The following is a 22,423-nucleotide window of genomic DNA, read 5'->3' as shown; positions in this document are numbered from 1 at the left end:
ATTCCATTATTACATTATTCCCTTGGGTACCTCCCTTTGTACCCCATATTATCCCCCCTAGGTATACTACATTCCACCCCCCTTGAAATGTTTTGTCCTTGAAACATGGGAAGAATACAAATAATAAGATCTACTCAAAAGAGTAGTCCACTGGTACCATGCACATGCATCTAGCCATCCAAGAGAAAGGTGAACCCTCGATCTAGCTGGTGCCTCACTCGCTTGAGATGGAAGTTGACTGTGGCGGCTCTTCTGTGTTGATGTGTAGTATGTGGATCGCCGCTCCTCTCTGTCTATCATGTGGGGGTTGTTGTCCTTGTGGCTAATTCATTGCCATCTTGTTGGTTGTTTTCTTGCGGGGTGATGTGGGTGGTGATAGCTGAAGTTTTAACTAACAGTGTATCTTTCTTTAATTAACCACCTAATGGAGCCTGATTTGTATTTGGTACATGCTGTGGTGCATGCTGTTGTTTCTTATCTTCCAATATTACTTCAACCACTGAGTCCTCATCTGATGTATCAGTAACCTGTTCTGCTTCAACCTCTGTTTGTGTTTGATTATCGACCATCAAAGGCTCATCATCTAATGTGTAAGTGTCATTAGAGCTTTGTGCTTCTGCCTCCATAGTCTCTGCTTGGGTCTTAATGGAAATATCCTGCAATGTAATTTTCTTCTTTTTATACCAGAGCTTCAGGAATTTCTTCTGCACATTAATATTGACAATACCCACAGATTCCATCCAAGGATATCCTAAAACAACATCCATGTATCCATATATGAAGTATAAAAATCACCATGCAACACATACTTATCCATCAAAAGCTTCAAATATTTATAAACTTGCACATCCTCATCATTAACCTATGTGTTTTCAATGTGTTTTGCTGGCACTTGCAATTTTTTTGCCAAATTGACATTTATGAGATTTTGTTTGCAACTAGGATTTATAGACACAATCATCTTATCCTTCTAAATCAATCCATGAACCTACAATAAGGAGACACCAGTATAAAATAACCCCTTACATGTCTCATTCTCCTTTTTTCTAGCGTGAGACCAGTTGTCTAAAAGGATTCTTTCAAATTCTGCATCTGAAATTTTGGTCCACTGCTTGTTGTCAAATGAGCGCAACCATTTGGACGTCTCATCTTGGAAATTAAGTGGTACTGTAGCCTTCCAAAATTTCCCATATGTGAACTTTTGTCTCTGTATGAATTCTTCAATATTAGGGCTATCATCTTTTCCTGTAAAATATAGCATCGCCATGAAGAGGGTTTGGGAAAAATTCACTTACTTGCTGAAAATTTGAAATGGTCGCAGTTTAGTCACTATTGCTCAGAATCTTTACTATGACCTATTTTCAGAAATGGAACAACCCTTCTGCATCTTCCCATGTGGTAGAACCCCGATCTAGGAATTGGAATTTCCGATTCGCACTGCAACTGTCCCACCATCACAAAAAATTTATAAAAAAAAGGGCTAATTTTAAATCAGCGTTATCTCCCTCATCCGGACTCCGATTCGACTGATTTTTTTTTGAACTTGGGTATTTTTTCACAAGAAATCTAGATCTACAATTAGATTTTGCCTATTTTTCACTAGAATATATAGATCTGCTTCGCAAACTCACTGCTCCAAAAAAATGTCTCCAACAACACTGATTTTTAAATCAACGAGATCTCCTTCATCCAGACTCTGGTTCGACTGATTTTTTTTTTGCAAATTGAGTATTTTTTCATCAACAACCCAGATATGCAATTAAATTTTGCAGATTTTACCCCAAATCATACAGATTTGATCTGTAAACTCGCTGCCCCGAAAAATGTCTACAACACCACTGCTTTTTAGATCAGCGATATCTCCTTCATCCGGACTCTGATTCGACCAATTTTTTTTTTTGAACTTGGGTATACAAAAAATCCAGATCTGCAATTAGATTTTGCAAATTTTGCACCAAAACGTATGGATCTGATCTGCAAATTTGTCACCCCAAAAAATTTCTGCAAAAATAACAAAAAAAATATTCTCCACTTTGCCCAAGAAAGTGTTTCGATACCACTTGTTATAGATCTGAAAATAAGATAATAGAAATAAACCCAAGAAATAACAAGATCTAAATATAGATAGAAATGCTTCTTTATTAATCAAACCCTTAAGGTAGGACAACACCATACATTCACTCCTTAAGGAGGGAGAACACTCCACAAGCCATATGCTTGTTCATACAACAATCCTTGACCTCTCTCCATGTGGAGTCTCTAGCCTCTATATAGGCCTCATACATACAATAGCATGGATCATTACCATGGTTCCCTCAATACCATCTATCTAATACTATGGGCTTATTACATTATTGCTAAGTACTTGTGGTCCCTTATATGATATGGGTTAACCACTTTATTTATTACTATGCCCCATTCCATTATTACATTATTCCCTTGGGTACCTCCCTTTGTACCCCATATTATCCCCCCTAGGTATATTATACAAATCTGGAGGAGAAAACAATGTTGTTTAAGGGCTGTTTGGGTGGTGTATAAGGGATTCACAGCTACATCTAGCTGATGGGCTAGGCTGCAGGCCATAGCTAGTAGCTAGAGGTCATCTATGTGCAATGTTTAAGGTAAAACAAGAAGACAAAGGTAGCATAGGAGTGGAGGCATACTCCCTTGGTAAACCACAGTCTTTTGGAGGGCTGATTGTTGAGTTGTGTGAAGGAATAGGGTTGTAGGTGATGCCCTAACCAGAGAGAAACAGTGCAGCAATGCATTGTGATGGGACAATAGTGCTAGCAGCAATGGCATAGTGCAATGATGGCACAATTGGGATAGAAAGTTGTGATGGGACAACAACAAAACAATGGGACAACAAACAGCATGGAATGGTGATGTCACTAACAGTGGGACAATAGTATGCCACATGGGACAATAGTGGCTAGCATGGTGCAGGTATGGCACATGGAACAGTTGTGGTAGCATGGTGCAGCAATGGCACATGGGACAATTGTGGCAACATAGTGCAACAATGACACATGGGACAATATGGTTATGAGGTCCAACATAGTGATGATGGGTGTAGCATGGTGTTGCATAGTGAGGTGCAACATAATGAGGAGGTGTAGCACAATTATAGTTGAAGGAGTCCCCTTGGAGAATCAATTGAAGCAGCATGTCTTCAACTAAGTTCAGCTATCTCATGTATCATATTCTTAGGTATGATCTATGCTCTTATTTAGATAAGTCAAAGTGTTGACTTCTGTTGTAATTGTACTATCTCTCTCTCTCTCTCTCTCTCTCTCTGTTGAACTATTGAAGAAACATATAAGAATAATTGATCAAGGGTTTCCCCACATTGGGGTTTGTCCCTGGCTAGCGCCACATCATGTGTCCTTTTGTCTTGGCTTGTCTTTCACGATCTATATTTATGTTCTATTTGCAATTTAATTTAATGCTGGTGTTATTGCTAATCTCGAAAAGATATCAAGCTAAATGTGAATATTGAAATAAATTGATCTAAGCACAGAATATACCTAAAATTAACATGGTATTAGAGCTGAGGTGAAGGCAAATCCTAAGCAAGAGTGAAAGAGAAATCACTGAAGACAATTGGGAAAGGAAGATAGGATCAGTGGATTTCTCATCCCTCTTAAAATTCACCAAGGGTGAAGTTGAAGCAGAGAACATTATCAATATGGTGCAGCAAAAGCTTTTGATGGCCTACCTAAAGATCACTTCATGGGAAGTTCAGATCTAAGGGTGGAAGGAAAGGAAGATGCCTTGTTTGTAATAAGTTCAGCCATTATGTGAAGGAGTGTCCGAATGGTAGGGAAACATCACTTGATGATGATAACAATCATTCCAAGGACATCTTCAATGATTAGAGAAATGATAGGTAATGCAGGTCATCAAGGATATAGTTGACTCGAAGAAAGCAAGGAACTCCAGGTATGAAGAATCAAATGTTGTTTCTCATAAGATAAAGAAGCATTACCTTATATTATCCCTCTCCTCCAGACTCTTTGGGAATCTATCTTATTAATTATAGTGCTTCAAGGCACTTCATCAAATAGAAGGGTGCACTCTTGGATTTGGTATAGATAGAAACAATCATGGGATTATGCTCGGAGTCAATGCCACCTATCTCGGAAAGGGTGTAGGGAATGTTTCCCTTCAATTGAATGAGGGTAACTCGATTCATTTACAAGAATCTCTTTTATGTACATGATCGCAAGAAGAACCTGGTGTCCATTTCAGCAATGGAAGTCAAAGGTTTCAAGGTGGCATTCATTGATGGAAAGGTATGTGATTGAAAATAGAATTTTCAAAGATGTTGTTACTCATGGGTTCAGGATTGGAAATTTGTATTAAGTTTCAAGATGGTCCATTAGGGACCATATCAGTTGACACATCTCATCTATAGCACCAGAGGTCTACTTATGGGGCCCTGCCCGATGTGAGTCAGATGGTGACTCGGATGCATGAATTGAAGAAGAGCATGAAGGTACATGTCTTAGATGTACCGAAGGAAAAATCTTACAAGGGGACCATTTCCATCACATAGCAGGTCCACAAGATTGTAACAACCCAAGGGGTTTGAGATTCATGATTGGGAATCTCATGTATATAGGTGGAAGAAAGCCCTTTATGGCTTGAAGAAAACATCCTGGGCTTAGTATGAGAGGATTGGTAGATGTTTGATGAAGCTTAGATTCGCTAAGAGTGAATCTGATCCAAACCATTGCTTGAAGGTTTTGGATGATAGACCTCTCATTCCAACACCTTCTGAGGACGACCTCTTTTTGACAGGTGCAGACCCTCTCCTTTGAAAATTTAAGAGGGAGTTGGATTTTGGATTTAGAATGGTGAATTGCAAGCCCATGACTACCTCGATGGAGCTTAAATTTTAGAAGTTATATGGTAGTGATGCCAGACCAGATTTGGGAAATTCCTTTGAGTTTCATAAACTCATTCGCATTGATGTTCTTGGTGAACTTTCGTCCTGATATATGTTTTTCAGTTAGCATGTTGGGCTCATATTTGGTTGAGCCTCACTAGATTGGTGCCAAAGAATCTCCTGAGATATCTTCGGGGCACAATCTCTCATGAATTGAGATAAACTGTCAAAAATGTGAAGCTGCATGATTATTTGAATGCTGACTAGGCAGGCAGTGTGGAGGATCACAAGAAGAACTGTTGAGTGTTGGTTCTCTTTGGGTTCTGCTTCGATATTCTCATTGAGCATGAAGCAGAAGTCAATTGCTATAAGAGCAATTGAGATTGAATACATAGCTACGAGTATGATCTAATGTGAAGCTGCCTGATTGTGGAAGCTCTTCAGTGAGATGTTTGTACACATGATGGATACCACCATGATGTTCTGTGTCAACCAAGGGGGTATTTGATTGTTGGGGAATCTCGTATTCTATGATTGCTCCAGCATATAGACATTAGATACTACTTATCTAGGATATGATACGTCGATGAGCGAGGAGGCTCTATTGTATTGAGACTGATGTACAGGTTACAAACATTCTGTCAAAGCCCCGGGGAAAGGTCAAATTTGTTGTATTGGTAGTCTAGGTACTAAGACTTGACTTGAAAGATTTAAAGATATCAATCCCATAAAATCAAAACAATAAATTTAAAAATAAATATAAATATACAATGGCGAAGATATGGGCCCACATCTCGGGACGTGCCTCTTGTAAAAAGCTCTTCCATTTACACATTTTTAGAAGCCTTTTTTCTAAAACCATTTCTTTTGTTGTGTTTATTTATTCTTCCTCCTCTCATCCTATGCCTAGCTCTAATGATACATGCAATGAGATTCTAATGCCCGCATCTTATGTTTGACATGAGTTTTTCTTTGTATCTATATTATTTTGGAGCATTAAGGATTAGCTTTTGGTTGTTTTTTATTTTTTGTAGAGTAGGATTAGGAGTTTCTTTTGCACTCCCATTATGTACTTGCACTAATTCTACTTTTGAATCCCACTAAGTAACTCTTGTGGTCATTAGTTGGACATTAAACATGATATTCTCTTATCTTATCTACAATTGCATTGCATTGATCTCAGTCTCTATCACTTGAACAAATATATTAGCACTTATATTCCTTCATGTACTTATAATTCTTTCTACTTTTGTTCTAGGAAATGTCTTTCACACTCCCACATTGTCCTTCTATTTGTTGGATGTATTGTTCAGTCCCATTGAGCTACTCTTGTAATCATTTATTGAAAATAAATAAAACCACCTTATCTAATCTTATAATATTATCTAGTATTGAATTGTGTGTTAATGATCCTAATACATTCAATTTAGTTTCTGGAAATTCAATGTTAAAAAAAAGAGTATATTTGCAATTTTGTCTACTATTAAAGAGGAATCAAAGTCTACATGAGGTAACTAGTTTGCAAAAATACATTCTTCTAATAGAGTGGTTCTTTATTGAGTAAATAGTATCAACAAATATGGCCTGGGGAGAAACCAAGAAACAATCAAAATCCTTAAAAAAGAAAGTTGATAAAATTTAATTGACATTTGATCAAATTTAAAAGGGAAAATACTTTAAGGAAAGACAATAATGAATGGTCAGACTAGTTGCCTAGGACATTTCCATTTTCAGTTTTGGTAAGGAAAATTTTAGGTAAAGGTAGTCTTTTTACTTCATCTAAATACAAATTCATATTTTGTATGTTTTTGGACTGTCACTTTATTAAAAAAAATGTAACACCAATTTGGAAACAAAGTGACACCTCTCACACTTTATAGAAAGTAACGGAGACACTCCCTTGGAAAAAATTAACCATGAAAGGAAATATCATGAAATAGTGTCCATGAGAAGCATTTATTATGCATGCATAAGAAAAAGGCGATAGAATGGTTGGCTGAATTAATCAGTGAAACGACAGTTGAAACTGACTATTTTGAGGTGAATGTCCTTATATTTCTAAAATCCTACTCATTGTAATAGTAGGTGTCGATTGGATAGTGTTAGGATAGCACCTAATAGTGCCTAACAATAAATAAATGTTAACTTTGAAACAATTCAACATTAAGAAGTTGCAACTGAAAAGTAAAAGATAAGCGTGAGGATGGTCAAGTTAAAACCTGATACATGCAGTTCGGTCTGCAATTTTGATTCCTTCACTCTTTGTAGGTTCCTCCCCATCTCTCATGGGTGGCTTCGCATTAACGTCTACAACACTGCTTCACGACTGGCGGTCGTCCTCAATGTAGACTGAGACTGAACTTGTCTATAGTCATTCCCCCTATGCATGTCTTCTACCATAGACATGCTCTCTTTCCCCTTCCTTGCCCTTCCCATAGTCTATTTCAATCATTTCTTGCATTGTCCTACTTTTATCCAAATTAAGAAAGTCATAAGCATCCATTGGCTCTACCTTTATGCATTTTTCTTGCTGAGTCTGCTGCGAAGTTTGCTTCGTTTGTCTCGGTCTACTGGGCTCGAGTGGGGTCTGGAACCCAACTGATTAAATTCCATGTTGTTTAATGGATTGCTGGTGGAGTTTCTGTTGATGCAGAACTTGTTGTTGGTGGGCACTTCTAGGAGAAGGAAATAGGCTATGAAAATCATTCATAAACAACACTACCTATCTACATCCATGTGACTGCTATAGTTACTGCTATTATTATTGTTGTTGTGGGTCTTTTCCATATCTGGGTCTTTGCCATATGTTGTTCTACGCCATGAGAAGGTGACTTAATTGAATTTTGATACATTGGATGATTCTTGGAAGTAGAATAATCCTTCAAGGCATTCATTCTAGAATATTTCACCCTCTGCAGTATTGTTGTCAGGATGAGGATCAAACAAGAGGATCCTCCTTCTGTGAAATAATACTATTTTTGGATTCAGATTATGAGACTTCAAAAAAATTGAGGGCTGGCTTGTCTTTCACCATGGCTCATAACCACATCAAATTCATCCACCCCACCTCACACCCACATCTAAATAATAGCAAGGCCAATTGTCCATAGCTCAAACCCACATAAAATCATCAAAAAAATGTTGACCCAAATCACACAGGGTCCACTTTTGCAATCAAACATGGCTTTAAATGGCAGCAACACACTAGAAATTTGTCATACTTGCAAACCTGGAGGGGACCATGACAAACATAGCTAGTGATAGTGAAGGGCTCCAATGATGTTGATGTGGCATTAAATAATAGGTAGTTGAAGATATGCTAGAAAATTTATAGAAAGTAATGAAAAAACTGGAAGAAGCAGGAACTCCAAGGGAAACCACTCGACTCTTGAGTTTGTCAGTAGTCAATGGAAGAATGGGATTTTGAGAATGAGGAAAGGATCCATACCAAAGATGAGGGTTGTATTGATAGATTAATGTCTTTAGCTGGTCTCATCTGTTCACATGAAGTCCACTGGAAAGAGGAACATGAACACTAGTCGGTCTCCTCTCTTCACATGAAGTCCACTAAAAAGAGGAACATGAACACTAGTCAGTCTCTTCTATTCACATGAAATCCACCACCAAACGGAACATGAACACAAGGACCTTTTTACGGGAATGTGATTCACAAGATGCTTGTCCCAGCAAGTCATTATGGGATGTTGGGAGCCCCTTGCAGAGAATAGATCTCAAATCTAGCGGCATGCGAAGCCGAAAGTGGCCTCAACCCTCGATCTTTCTGAATTTTTCATCCTTGAGGCATTGTTGTTACCCTGTGTATGTCATCTTTATGAAACTTTTGACGTGTTTATTTGGGAATAAACTGATTTTACTGAATTTTTCATCTGTGAGGTGTTGCTGCCGCCCTGTGTATAACATCTTTATAAAACTTTTGACATGTTTATTTGGGAATAAACTAATCTTACTGGTAAAAAATTCAAAAAATTACAAACATGAGTCAATTTTGAAGCCACTTTTAATGTGTTTATTTCGGAATAAAATGATTTTACTCATAAAAAAAATTCAAAAACTTGCAAATAGGCGTTAATTTTGAAGCTAGAGTGCGATGCAATGGTCACACACTTCTTTCTTCTTCTTCCCTGTGGATCCCAGTGGACAAACCTTTCAGACGGAGGGAAATAAAGAATTTTGCTCCTTCTTTGCCATGGACAAACTTTTCAAATGGAGGGAAATAAACAATTTTGACATTTAAAAGAAACAAATCCATGAAACTTTGAATGGAACTTAAATGAAAGGCTATTGTTAAATGTTAGTGTGTTTTTTAAGGGAATTAAATTTTACTAAATAAAATGTTAGTTTTTTTTAATAAGAGGTATTTCTAATTATAAATATTTATTAATTTATGAAAAAATTTAGGTCTTTGTGTTACCAAATATTATTTGAGGGGATTTTGGTTGATTTATCAAAAATGAATTATGGTGATATCAAAACAAGCTTTGGGTAATGATTAATTATCATTTTTAATTAAATGTTCGTTTGATAAGGATAAGTAATTTATGTAGATTTTTCATGATGTTTAATAAGGGCGTTAACATGGGAAAGTTAATACTTTGGCTCTCACATGTTTTAGAAAATTGATATCTCTTTGTCCATAAACATTATGGGTGGAAAAATAACATAGCTTATAGAGCTTTTATTCCAACTTAGTTATATCTTGAACCACAAATTGGTGTTGACCTCATGCATATGATAGAAATTTGGTGGCTTGTATAGTAGTCTTGTCATGAAATAAGAATGGTAGACATCAAAATAATCCTTGTGTGGTCAAAAAGTATAGTGAAGTATTAATGTCATAGGATTAATGATCATTTCCAATTAAATGTTTGTTTTAGTAAGGATAACTAATCTATGGAGATTTTCCATGATGTTCAATATGTAGAAATTATGTCTACAAATCCAGATCCGTAGATATGCTGCAGGTTAACTCGATAATGCAATATAACTAAAGCAAAATACTTTAACCTACTTCTACAATCAATTTGTGGAAGCTTAAATGTTTCAGGAAGAATGAGTTGAACACATATAACCAGAAGAAGAATAAATGTACATGAAACACAGAAAATACTCAGGGGAAAGCCTCAGCTAAAAACCCCATTATCTATATTATCATACAAGGTGGAAACATATTAGAATTACACAAAGTCTTAGCTCTCACAGCTAGCCAGCTCTCAACACAATCCTCCTGGATGCTCATAGGAAATCAAGACTTCTCCTAAGCCTTCTCCTCTGCCCTCCAAGCCTCCTATTTCCTTGCGCAGTTTCTCCTGGGTGATCCTCTTGTTACCAAGTGGAAGACTCTCAACCAAGTGGAACATTGATCTCTCATATTGATCTCACAACCTGTCAGAATTGCACAATCCTCAAGGAACCTTACCTTGACTGCATGCATTGGTTTCCTTTATAGGAAAACATATGCAACTGATAATACACTATCCTTGAATTTTAACTCGATTGGGTCTTTCTCAGAATAGACATGCATGAGTTTCTGATGAGAGAATCTTCAGTTAACTGAGTAGAACTAGTTGCATGCATGCATGCATCAATTGACTGATAACTCTCTCTTAATGCCACAAACCATTTGGAACTAATTTAATTGGGTTTAACTCAGTAAAATGAGTTAACTAATTACAACTCAAATATAACTCAACCTTATCTCCTTAATTTAGGGGATAAATTTCCTAATTCAAAGGATAACTCTTGCATGACTTCAGGAAGACTTCTAACTTGAATTTCTACAACTAATTAACTCAAGATGAATTAATTAATTATTTTCAAACAGATGGTGAGACTAAATTCGAATTTTAATTCAAGGAAAAATTAAAATTGGAATATTTTGGATTCTATTTTTTATCATTTCTTGTTGTTATTTTCAACACTCCCTCTCAACAAGAAAGGAATTAAACTCGATCCCGATCCTGAACCTTTGGAATGTCATGCATGCAACACTTCTCTCTAGTGTTGTTGCTCCAACAACTCCAGAAACAAAAAAACATCCAACCTGAATCAGAACGAGGCCTCTGTCATCAAAGTCTCTGACTGATATTGCCTCTGTCGACTAGAAACTCTGTGCTTCTATTGAATCTACCTTTCTGCACTATTGTCAATACTTCTCTACACTCTTCGGTATCTGACTGCTCTAGCCTCTATCACTTTTATCTCTGAATGCATCAATCCCACTGATTCCTCCCACTACTATGTACTTTGGGGTCCCATATCAAGGTACAATCCATGAGATAAAAACTCTCAATGGACCCTGCCCAACTTCAGCCTTCTTGGGATGATCACTCCACATTGCCCCACCTCACACATAGAGGTATGGCTGCATGTGATCCCTCTTCCCACCTCGCTTGAAATTCCCCCCTACTGGAAGTCTCTGGATGAATGGATGCCTCCACTCAGTCTCCTCTCAGCTTCTCTAGTTGTAGCTACTCCACAACTTCCTGAAGATGCTTCACCAATTGTGGTTCCTCCACAATTGTCTCAGACTTCTTTTGGGTGAGCATGTTGAGAGGTAATTTACTCTCCCTCTCAACCACCAAGTCTCTAACATTTTCCTTGCTCCTCAAGGCTTTTCATGCATCTTGAACCTCAAGAGCATACAGGTTCTTAACTCGTGAACCGATTTGTTTCACCTGTCTTATGGTGATGTGTCTAAGGAAAACCTTTCCCTTACTAAAAACAACATCGTAGCCTTTGTCCTCCAACATCGTGATCGATACCAAGTTCTTATTCAGTCCAAGCACATACCTCACATTTGTCAAGGTGATAGGAGCTCCATGCTCCCTCTAAAAAGAAACTGTGCCCACTCCTGAAACACTACACCTTTCGTCGTCACCCACCTCTATGCGAACCTTGAGGTCTTTCTCCTCCAAGGCACTGAATAAAATTTTATCACCGGTCATGTGGAACAAGACTCCACTATCAAGAAACCAACCACAACACATCATCGATGACACCATGCATGCGATGAGGCTAAAGTCCATTTCAAACTGAGAGGCTAATGCCTCACCTTCTGATCCTTCCGAGGATCCATTCTTGGACTTCTTCGATGGGAAATTAGCTGCATAATGTCCCATCTGGTGATAATTAAAGCATCTCACTTTAGACTTGTCACCCTTCTTCCCTCCATGAGAAGGATTCGATTCAGAATGGGACGCCTTCCCCTTCCCTTTCCTTGCATTACCTGCTAAGGCTAGATTTTCTTCATCATCATCCTTGGATGAAGAACCATCTTGAGTGCTCCTCTTGATCTCCTCCTGCATGAGATCCGACCGTAGTTGTTTCCAATTCGACAGTTTCTCCCTTCCATTCACAGAGTCCTGGTAGCTATTCCAGCTCTTTGGAAGGCCAAGTAGAGAAAGGCTCACCATATCATCATCGATAGTATTTATTCCCACACTACCAAGCTCATCTCTACAGGTGGTGAGCTTGTTCAGGTATGTGGAAATAGTATCGCCCGTCTCCATCTTGATTATTTGAAGCTTATCCTTGAGAGCCAATTTCCTCTGGTCACTACTATTCTAGCAAAGGTCCTTCAATGTCTTCCACATTGAATATGGAGTATCCTTCCCATGGAGACTCAAGACAATATGGTCTTGAACTCCCCCAAGGATGATCCATCTCGCCCTCGCTACACACTTCTTCCACTCATCCAATTCTTGTGCATTACTTGAAGCTGACTTTTGGATTTCTTGATCAATGAAATCCTTTAAACCATTATCTTCTAATACAACCTCCATTCTATCTTTCCATGCTATGTAATTTGAGCTGCCTTCCAAGGCATACTCAAGTCTCAAGCCATAGAATGCCATTGACCAACCTGAAGTATGATAGGAATTTGATTTTCACCTGTAACCCCGAACTTCAAACTTCAAATTCTCTTCTCAATATACTATTCACAACTCCAATAAACTTGGCTCTGATAACATGTAGAATTTTCTAGACATCCAGCTCTGAGACCATGTATAAATTCTGTCTACAAATCTATATTTGTAGATATGTTGCAGGTTAACCCAATAATGCAATATAACCAAAGAAAAATACTTTAACCTACTTCTACAATCAATTTGTGGAAGCTTAAATGTTTGAGCAAGAACGAGTTGAACACATATAACCAGAAGAAGAATCAATGCTCATGAAACATAGAAAATACTCAAGGGAAAGCCTCAGCTAAAAACCCCACTATCATACTATCATATAAGGTGAAAATAGATCAGAATTACACAAAGCCTTAGCTCTCACAGCTAGCCAACTCTCAACACAATCCTCCTGGATGCTCATAGGCAATCAAGACTTCTCCTAATCCTTCTCCTCTACCCTCCAAGCCTCCTATTTCCTTGCGTAGTTTCTCCTGGGTGATCCTCCTGTTACCAAGTGGAAGACTCTCAACCAAGTGGAACATTGATCTCTCATATTGATCTCACACACTGTCAGGATTTCACAATCCTCAAGGAACCTTACCTTGACTGCATGCATTGGTTTCTTTTATAGGAAAACATATGCAACTAATAATACACTATCCTTGACATTTAACTCGATTGGGTCTTTCTCAGAATAGACATGCATGAGTTTCTGATGAGAGAATCTCCAGTTAACTGAGTAGCACTAGTTGCATGCATGCATGCATCAATTGATTGATAACTCTCTCTTAATTCCACAAACAGTTTGGAACTAATTTAATTGGACTTAACTCAGTAAAATGAGTTAACTAATTACAACTCAAATATAACTCAACCTCATCTCCTTAATTTAATGGATAACTTCCTTAATTCAAGGGATAACTCTTGCATGACTTGAGAAAGACTTCTAACTTGAATTTCTCCAACTAATTAACTCAAGATGAATTAATTAATTATTTTCAAGCAGTTGGTGAGACTAAATTTGAATTTTAATTCACAATTTTAATTCAAGGACAAATTAAAATTGGAATATTCTGGATTCTAGTTTTATCATTTCTTGCTGTTATTTTCAAAGCAATAGAAGGAGTCAACATGGGAAAGGTGATAGTTTGGCTCCCACATGCTTTAGAAATTGATCTCTTTGTCCATAAACATTAGAGGTGAAAAAAATCCTAGGTTCTAAAGCTAAGTTTGTTCCAAATTAGCTATATCTTGAACCACAAATTGTTGTTGACCTTCATGGATATGATAGAAATTTGGTGGCTTGTAGGGTAGTCTCACCATGAAATAATTTTGTCACTTATTATCTAGTCATATTTTTTAATCCTAGACTAAATTAGACATTTAAGTTATTCGCTTTTAGTTTAGTCACTTATTAGCTAGTTGTATATTTTATCCCTAGACTAAATTAATCATTTAAGTTAGTCATTTTTAGCTTGGTCACTTACGATTGCTCAAATTTAATAGTAATTCACTTGAAATTATTGCGGTGACTAACGTTTTTAGTCACCTATTCATTAATTTCATCATTTTTTACTAGTGAATATGCATACTACTATATTAATAAACTTTGGGGAACCTTTATGGCTGATGGAGAAAGTTGTGTAACAAACCCTTAACATGGAAACACAGTAGAGAAAGTCATAAGAACATGACAAAGTCTATAATGAGTGATTATCACATAAAGAGATTAATTCATACAAAAAATTAACAAAATAATGAATTAAGCATCTTAGAGATGGTGCATTAGTAAAGGTTACCTCTATCATTATGTTTTGAGAAAAAATACGAGTATAAATTTCTACTTGGAAGAGATAATGATGTTGTGAATGATGAAGATAGAGACATAGTTTTCCCACACCATTATTCAACAAAGAAACCCTTGAGTAAGTTTAATTACAAAGAGAAAAGTTACAGAGCACAATGAGGAAATGAATGTATAGACATAAATGGTTGGAGTAGTCATTACACCTCAAGAAACCATAAAAGCTCTAACCACCATCAATTCTTTAGATCACACCATAACCATTGACTTGGTAGGTCAAAACATAGTATGTGGAGGTGCATAAGAACACTACGCATACACATAGGAGGGTCTAGAGGTATTTCTCATAAAATCCTTATGAACTATATCAAATGTGATGTATATAATCCAAGAACAATAATACCACATCGAAGTGATGAAAAGAATTGTAAACATTAATATAAGTTGACTGATATATGTTATGTGACATAACTAGGCCTTTTATGTGTCCTAAAACTGAAACAATTATTTTATTTATGTCATGTTCATATTGTCAAGGGAGTGTTATAAAAGTTTAAAATATGTTTGAGGAACATAATGGACATACCTCTATAGGATCACTTGGAGGTGGTGAGGAACCTGATATTGAAATTGGAATGATGGGTGGAGGAACTAGTATTGCGGAAAATCAAGAGTTTTAGTTACTGCAAGTAGTGTGCAGCTTGAAGGAAGACTCAGATAGCATAATAGACAATCAAGAAACATTTTCTAAGGCTAAAGTAGAACATGATGAGATTAATGGTTATCTATTGAGGAAATTAGAAGAAAAAAGAGTCAATAACCAAAAAAAAAGTCACAGTAAGAGAACTACAAGTGAACCAAAAGAAACAACTAATTCTATAACTTCTAGTGAAATTAAGTCCCATGAATTTGATATGGGAGAAGAACATAGTATATAAGTAGTACTTCTATATCTATAAATAAGGCGATGACATCGTAGATGCAAGCAAAGTTTAAAAATACCAGGGCTCCAAATTTTGATGGTGAATCTGAAGGAGTGGAAGCATGGATTCTTAATATGTTTAAGTATTTTGAAGTCTACAATTATCCAAGAAATTTGAAGGCCAAGATAGAAACTTATGATTTGACTGGTAAGAAAACCTTATGTTGAGAGGAGAAAAAATCTATGAAAGAATTAGAAGTAAATATTTAACTTGGAAACTCTTTAGAAAATAATATAAAAATAAATATCTAATCAAAAGGTATTTTGATGAAAAAGCTAGAGAGTTTCATGATTTAATATTGGGATAGTCTACCATGGATGATTTTGTTAATAATTTTATGAGTTTGTTGAGATATCTACCATATCTGAAGGAGTAAAATGCCAAAAATACAAAGGTTCATTAGTCATTTTCCTTTTTCATATAGGGAAAGGATTCAGATTGATAATCCAAAGACCATGGATGAAACTATTAGGTCCCTATACTACTAGTGTAACCCCTTATTGTTATTAGTACAGCCCCCTTATTATATTGTTGTGCCCATGTAGTCCCTGTATTGTTATTATTGTACCCCATAGAAGCCCACTATTGTTATTATTGTGCCCTTACATTATTATTGTTATGTCGGCTCTCATTATATTATGACGCCTTAGACTCCTATATATAGAAAGGAGGTCTTGTCATTTGTATCATCTAAGAATTGTTGATTTGTGTAATGTAAAGGAGGTTGCCCCCTCGAAGAGGTTGATTTATAAAGCATGCATATATATTTTCTATCTTTTTGTGAGCTGGTTTCATAACATTTGGTGTCAGAGCTTTGGATTCTAGGGTTTCGCTGCTCCAAACAGGTCATAGTGGTATTTTGCTATAACTTTTATTTTTGTGACGTTTCAAAAGCAAAAAAAAAACCCATTTGAGAAAAAGTCTTGCTGAACTGCCTGTCCAAATTTCAGATCTTGTCTCGCTATATTTTTAGATATATGATATGAGGAATTTAGGGTTTCTTCAAGCTCCATAATTTCATCTAAAGCAGGTCATATTGGTATCTTCGCTATAACCTTTTCTCTATGAAGTTGTAGAAGCTAAAGAAAAAACCCATTTGAGAAGAAATCGTTCTGAATCTCGAGTCCGAATTTCATATCTTGTCTCACTATATTTTCGGATATATGATCTGAGGAAGTTAGGATTTTTGCAAACTCCCGAATTACATCCTAAACAGGTGACCTTGGGAAAATCGTCATAACCTTCTCTCTGAGCAACAAACTGAAATTTCATAAGAAGTTGCAGAAAACGGACGGACTATAGTTTTTTTCGCATAGCTTTCAGATCTGAAGGTTGAAACAGTGACATGTGGCACATCATACAAGTTTTCTCTACTGAAAAATTATATAATTAGGCCATCTTAGGAGATTGGGCATAACTCTTTCTTGGAGAATCAAATTCTGATCAGACTTTTGGGGTTAGAAAGAGGACTCAGAGGGCTACTGTAGGAGAAAATTTCAGAACTTTGAGATCTGAAAGTATAGGGTTACAATCATTTCAAGACCAAGCTCCGATACCAAATGTTATGAAACTAGCTCACAAAAAGATAGAAAAGATATATGAACGCCTTAGAAATCAGCCTCTTCGAGGGGGAAACCTCGTTTACATTACACAAATGAACAATTGAAAAGACCTCCTTTCTATATATAGGAGTCTAAGGGGTCATAATATAATTAGAGCCGACATAACAATAATAATGTAAGGGAACAATAGAACTGGTGCACCAGGTCTTATGTACTTCTTACCTAGTAGCTCTTGCAATTGAATTTTCAACTCCATTAACTCAAGAATACTCATCCTATATGGAGCTTTGGACTGGAATTTCTCCAGGAATGAGATCATTAGTAAAATCCATAAGGTGAAGCCCCATCTTACTATTGATCTCATTCCTGGAGAAATTCCAGTCCAAAGCTCCATATAGGATGAGTATTATTGAGTTAATGGAGTTGAAAATTCAATTGCAAGAGCTTCTAGATAAGAAGTACATAAAACCTAGTGCACCAATTCTATTTATCAAGAAGAAAGATGGAACCCTTAGGCTTTGTATTAACTATAATCAATTGAACAAAATGACCAATTAAAATAAATATCCTTTACGGTAGATCAATGACTTGTTTGACCAAGTCTAAGGAGCATTAATATTTTCAAAAAATGATATAAAGCATGGATATCATCAAATAATGATCAAGGATGAAGATATACATAAAACATCATTGAGAACAAGATATGGACAGTATGAATTTGTAGTGATTCCATTTGGACTGACTAATTCACCAAAAAATTTCATGTTCTTGACGATATTCTAGTTTACTCAAAGTGTAATGAAGAACATGATCAACACTATGGATTGTCCTTCAAACACTTAGAGAGAATGAGATATATGCCAAATTCAAAAAATGCTTATTTTAACAAGAACATATTTAGTATTTGGGACATGTAGTGTCTAGGGAAGGGATTTTTGTGGATCCAGAAAAGATAAGAGATATTACTGGGTGGCTAGTACTTCAGGATGTAGCTGATGTCAAGTCATTTAAGGGAATTATAAGTTATTATAGAATATTTATAGAAAGTTTCTCTAAATTGGCATATCCTATCACTTATCTACAAAAGAAGGGGAAAAAATTTGAATGGAGTCAGAAGAACCATTTAATTTTTGAGAAACTAAAGCGGTTATTAACCACTACCCCCATCCTGAAACTAGCTTATCCTTATAAATATTTTGTTGTATGAACAAATGCTTGTAAAGAGGGATTGGGAGGTGTTTTTATGCAAGAGGGTTATGTAATCGGTTGTGATTCTATGAAAATAGAGGAACATGAAAAGAACTATAACAGACATGTCTTAATGCTGGAAAACATCATACACATTTTTAAAGTGTGGAGGAATTGCTTGATATGAAGGAGATTCCAGTCAAGGATAAACAATGTTAGCCTCAAATATACTTTTGACAAGCCAAACAAGAATTCTAGGCATGCTAAATCACTGGCATTCCTAAGTGAGTATGGTTTTGAAATTTTACATATTAAAGGAAAATAAAAATAAAATTATTGATTCCCTGAGAAGAAAGTTATATCAAATCTGTACAATTTCATAAACAAGCCAACAAACAAATTTGATAAAAAGGGTAGCAAAAACAACAAAATTTGATGAAGAATACATGCAAGTTAAAAATAAAATGTAGAAAATAGAGTTGTTAGGTGAAAAAGAAAATGATTTTTCATGAAATATTCAAATATTTTATGTTGTTCAAAGGAAAATTTTACTTTCCTAATCACCCAGAATTGAGAACATTTTCTTTAAATGAATTACATAAGAAACCAATAGTTGGTCATCTTGGATATCAAAGACTGATAACTATGTTGAGGAGGATTATTATTGGCCCAACATGAAAAAGAGACAACAAAATATGTGGTTAAGTGTCTAGAGTGCCAACAAGTGACGGCTTACCATCAACATCCAACAAGTTTGTAGCAACCTTTACCTATTCTAGAATGGAAATGGGAAACCACATCCATGGATTTTATTACTAGAAGCCAAGTACTAGAGGGTAGAATTTCTCAATCATGGTAATGGTAGATAGGATTAAAAATGCTACACATTTTATTCTTGTTAAAATTACCTTTAAGGCTATTAATATTACATAAATATTCATGAAAGAGATAGTTATACTTCACGGTATGCCCAAAATTATGATTTTAGACTGTGATGTGAAATCGACTTCAAAATTTTGGACTGGATTATTTGAAGGAATGGGAACAAAGTTAAACTTTAGTACAACCTGTTAGACTCCGTCTTATGTCAGTGTGAGATTGATTCTTCTTCAAAACCCTGTTTTGAAGAAGAAATCATTAAATGTGTTTTTAGAATATGTATCAGATTCACCTGCTCTTCAAATGGCAGCAGTTTCCTCAGCTCTTATCCCTGCGAAAGCACAAGCAGAAGTGATAGTTGTTGAAAGTTCGACCTCACTATTGGGTGCTGTGAAGCTAGGAACATTTTTCCAGTAATTGTATTCAGAGGATTTTGTACCAGAAGCTTGGACAAAGCATCTTTCCCGTCACTTGGATAACACACCTCCATGACCTTTCTCTGAGGTTGAGTACAATATTAGACAGCAATTATTGAGATCTCTGTAGGGGCTTTCATTTGTCAAGGATGATCTTGTCCCTTTGGGTGTAGTATTTTCTCATATGGAGAAAATACCAATTGCAGTAGCAGACAAGGATTGAAGAAGAATTACGGGTTCAGACTCAAGTTTCCTTTACGAGAACAAGCAATGTCAATCAAGTTGGCAGATCAAGCCCTCAATTGATAGGAAAATCTGTTTATTTGGACAACACGACTACAACTAACTCACCCATGAGCTGCAGGGCTCTTTTTGCAGATTGTTGGCATTGAATGCTCCTGAGTGGAAAGAAGCCATGGTTGGCAGTACATGCGCTATTATATTCGGGGCAGTGCAACCTGTTTATGCATTTGTCTTGGGAAGCATGATCTCTGTCTTTTTTGTCAATGATCACAAAGAAATGAAATCAAAGATAAGGTCATATGCCTTGGTGTTCTTCTCTTTATGCCTTGTTTCATTCATTTTAAATCCCCTACAGCACTACAACTTTGCAGCTATGGCAGAATCACTCACTAAAAGGATACGCAAGAAAATGCTTGCCAAGGTCTTGACATTTGAGGCTGGATGGTTTGACCAAGAAGATAATTCCAGTGGGGCAATTTGTGCCAAGCTTGCCAATGAATCCAATGTGGTTAAATCTTTGGTGTCTGATCGTATATCTCTTGTCATCCAAACTCTCTCAGCAGTAATCCTGGCAATGACATTGGGATTAATAGTAGCATGGCGACTTGCAATCCTGGTGATAGTTGTGCAGCCCCTTACAATTCTTTGTTTTTACACCTGAAAAGTTCTGTTGACAAGCATGTCCAGCAAATCTGGAAAGGCCCAAAATCGGGGCAGCCAAATGGCAGCTGAAGCAGTGGCAAACCACAGAACAATCACAGCATTGTGTTCCAAAGACATGGTCTTAGCACTATTCGCAGCTACCCAATGGGGGATTCTTAAGGAGGGCCTGAGACAGTCATGGTTAGCTGGTTTTGGAATAGCAAGTGCTCAAAGCCTGACATTCTTGACTTGGGCTTTGGATTTTTGGTACGGTGGAAAGCTTGTGGAACAGGGACTGATCAGTTCAGGTAGTGTATTTAAGACCTTTGTCATTCTTGTAAGCACTGGGAGAGTGATAGCCGAGGCAGGAAGTATGACTTCAGACCTAGCTAAAGGTTCATCTGCCTTAAAAGCTGTGTTCAGAATACTTGACAGGGTCACCAAAATGAATCCAGATGATCCAGAGCAAATAAAGCCACTGAACATCCAAGGGGACATTGAGTTCAGAAAAGTAAGCTTTTCCTATCCAACTCGGTCAAATATGATAATATTGAACGGATTCAGTTTGAAGATTAGCAGAGGGAGTAGTTTAGCTTTGGTTGGGCAGAGTGGATCAGGGAAGTCGACAGTGATAGCACTGATTGAACGATTCTACGATCCATTTCAAGGGATGATCACAATCGATGGACTGGATGTAAAGACATTAAGATTGAGATGTATAAGGGAGTTTACATCTTATATGGAAAACCTAATGCAACATAATCTGAGATTATAGAGGTTGCCAAGGCTGCCAATGCTCACACCTTCATATCGTGTTTGAAGGATGGGTATGACACATATTGTGGGGAGAGAGGAGTGCAACTGTCTAGAGGGCAGAAGCAACGCATTGCAATAGCAAGGGCAATCATAAAGAATCCTGCAATTTTGCTGCTGGGTAGAAGAAAACGATGGTAAAAGAACAAGCAATGCATCTACCTGCGAAATTGAAGACGCAGACATGCTTTCTTCTCAGTTGAAAAGTGTTTCTTCGGAAAAGCAAACTGTCCAACTAATTGCAACCATGTAACCCTCTCTGAGGCACAGTTGTCATCATGAGCTGGAATGGGCAGAATTTTAGTGTAAAGGCTATTTTTATTAAAATCAGTTTTATTTAAAATGACAACTGTAACGCGGCAGTCAAAGACCGCAAAGCAAAAATTAAACAAAGATATCAACCATAAGCAAAGATATAGGAACGAATTTGCCTATTTTGATCCTCGGTCATGATTTCAGGAGATCCTTGCCCCAGTTTATCGGCCATCAGATTGATTCTTGCAATTATAGCTGAACAACTCATTTTTTTTATCGACCTGTAGGGAAATTTTTTTCGGTCTATGCGCTGATCATTAGGAAAATATGAGTGGCTTTTTACTATTTTTCATAGTGCCAGTTGAAACAGTTCCATCTTTTCATGGATCGGTTTTCTTCTGAGCTGTTTATGTATTAAAAAATCATTTGTAAACGGGGGTCAGAAGGGGGAGTTCTGAGTGCTGAGAGCTGGTGGAGAACAGAGCTTTCATTGTACAGTTTTTGACAGAGATTTTTAATGAAATTACACAGCTCTGACTTCTGAGATTCCTGTGGTATGAAAGTTAGCATAAGTTTTCCTTTTGTTTCATATGTAAACTGTTATGTTTCATTTCACTTCATGACCATTTCTAATTGAACAAATGAAGTGTTTAGGTAGAATTCATAGTATTATATGCTCTGCCTATAAGTTTGTTCATATTTAATGTTTTCTTCTGTTTGACAAGGATTCATCTCCTATGCCCTTGTCAGCTCCTCAGCAGTCTTGCCATCCCATTTAATCTCAATTTGATGTTAAATTTCTTGCCTACCTTGCCTCAGTCG

The 22,423-nt window shown here is 36.7% G+C and overlaps 1 pseudogene; it reads left to right on the top strand.

The window, feature by feature from the left end:
• The window catches only part of LOC149194290 (putative multidrug resistance protein pseudogene), a 76,941-nt pseudogene extending 55,454 nt beyond the window's left edge, over positions 1 to 21,487 (top strand).
• The last annotated feature ends 936 nt before the right edge of the window (positions 21,488 to 22,423 follow it).

This window comes from Pinus tabuliformis, chromosome 2_2, assembly GCF_031772625.1.
Source record: "Pinus tabuliformis cultivar Carrire ecotype Pingquan chromosome 2_2, CPIR1, whole genome shotgun sequence".
NCBI classification, from domain to species: domain Eukaryota; kingdom Viridiplantae; phylum Streptophyta; class Pinopsida; order Pinales; family Pinaceae; genus Pinus; species Pinus tabuliformis.
This window is presented reverse-complemented; position numbering and strand designations above follow the sequence as displayed.